General features: G+C 39.7%; 1 non-coding gene across 1 annotated transcript; it reads right to left on the reverse strand.

The window, feature by feature from the left end:
* Window positions 1–317: 317 nt before the first annotated feature.
* On the reverse strand, window positions 318–424 carry LOC117285576. The gene has a single exon (XR_004516643.1). It is a non-coding gene; the product is annotated as a U6 spliceosomal RNA (small nuclear RNA).
* Between the last annotated feature and the right edge of the window lie 1,278 nt (window positions 425–1,702).

The raw sequence follows: 1,702 nt of genomic DNA on the forward strand, positions 1-1,702 counted from the left end.
TTGTTGTCAGGCTGCCCTTGGTTTAATCTCTGGGTTATCACCCAAATCTTCCTGATATAGTTTTGCCCTAGCTTCTGGGTCTTTAATGACCCACAGACATTCTCATCTTCATAACATCAGAGAAAACAGCTCATTAAATCAACCACAATCCTTCACCCCAACTGATACAGTCGGCAACATCACTAGTGGTACTCACTAGTCTATCACCCTTAAACCACGTGAATTAAATTGAAATCAAGAAGCAGTCCAAAACATGTCTGCAGTGAACAAACTTTTCAATGTAGTATATTTACCATTTAGGATGGGGGCTTGGACAGAAAAATATGGAACGCTTCACGAGTTTGCACATCATCCTTGCTCAGGGGCCATGCTAATCTTCTCTGTATCATTCCAGTTTTAGTATATGTGCTGCTGAAGTGAGCACTGATACATATTTATCCCAAGGTTTCAAAGAAAGCAAAATCTTAAATAAAATCATTGGGCATATCCATTCTATGCTCAGAAGTGGATAAGATACAGTAGAAGAATGATTTTGAAAATACCCTTTTTATAGATTTCCAACCTGTCCAAATATGACACATGGTCATTTTGCACACCATAAGCAGGCAACTGTTGTCTCAGAGGCTCATCACAGGCATTCCAGCACCCTTGATTTGGTCCTTACCTGTTTGCCAGTCAAGCCTGCCAATCACACATGGAGATGTGTGCCAGTAATGGAAAATTGATACAAAAATTTGTAAACACTTCCTCTCCATTTCTGTACTCATCTCATTGCAGAGACAAATAGTTCACAGCCATTAGCAAAGTAATTTTTGAGAATCTTTTTTAGGTTTGCAGGATTGGTCACCTGGGAAAATTCAGGTTCAGAGTAGTGGAACCAGCTTCCCATGTGGCTTGAGAAATTTGCAGAATCTTGAATGAGAAGCAAGGTGCTGTTGTTTGGACAGAGGTTCTTATTCCCAAGCTTGACATAGAACCCCAGAGCCTCTTGCCTTCCAAGAGTCCCAGCAACTTAGAAACAAAAAATCAAAGTGGGACTCAGGTCTGAAAAGGGAACAGCTCCCATAAAACATGAGGAAGATAGAATTATCCATTAGCTGAATGATGAGAGAAGAGATATTTAGACTACTATACAAAAATATATGGAAATTACTTATAGCCAAAAGTTATGGGACAAAGGTCCATGGATGGTAGATACATAGACATAATGAAAATAAATTGTTCACCACAGGCACATATAGATATTTATTACATGCTAGGAATTATTAACATTGTATTTGGATTTCTTTAATGACACATTTCAATCAATATCAAGCAAGTCCTACACTGTTCTTCAATATGACACCCATGTTCTGGCCAGGCTGCTATCTTGAGCCTTGATGACTTCACTATAATCATCTCCAGTGTTGAAGCTCCTTTTTTCTGGTGTTCTCTTTGTAGCTATTTTTAAAGCCATATTCAAAATAGGCTCCTTCCAAGAGAACTTTCCTGAATAACCCTTGATATTCCTGCATCTCTAGGCCTTCCTCATATAGTACAGAACATCAGCCAGTGCACACCATCCCTGTCCATATTCTGTCATCCCTCCCTCTCTTCTTAGCCACCCCTGAGACCTTAGTATACAATCTGGCATTCCACACAAAGGCTTTCTCTGGTCAGTGGAAGGTACTTTCCAAATGTGTGGCGTGCGTTCCTATATTCA

This window comes from Fukomys damarensis, unplaced genomic scaffold, assembly GCF_012274545.1.
Source record: "Fukomys damarensis isolate Sample0158 unplaced genomic scaffold, DMR_v1.0_HiC HiC_scaffold_1, whole genome shotgun sequence".
NCBI lineage: Eukaryota > Metazoa > Chordata > Mammalia > Rodentia > Bathyergidae > Fukomys > Fukomys damarensis.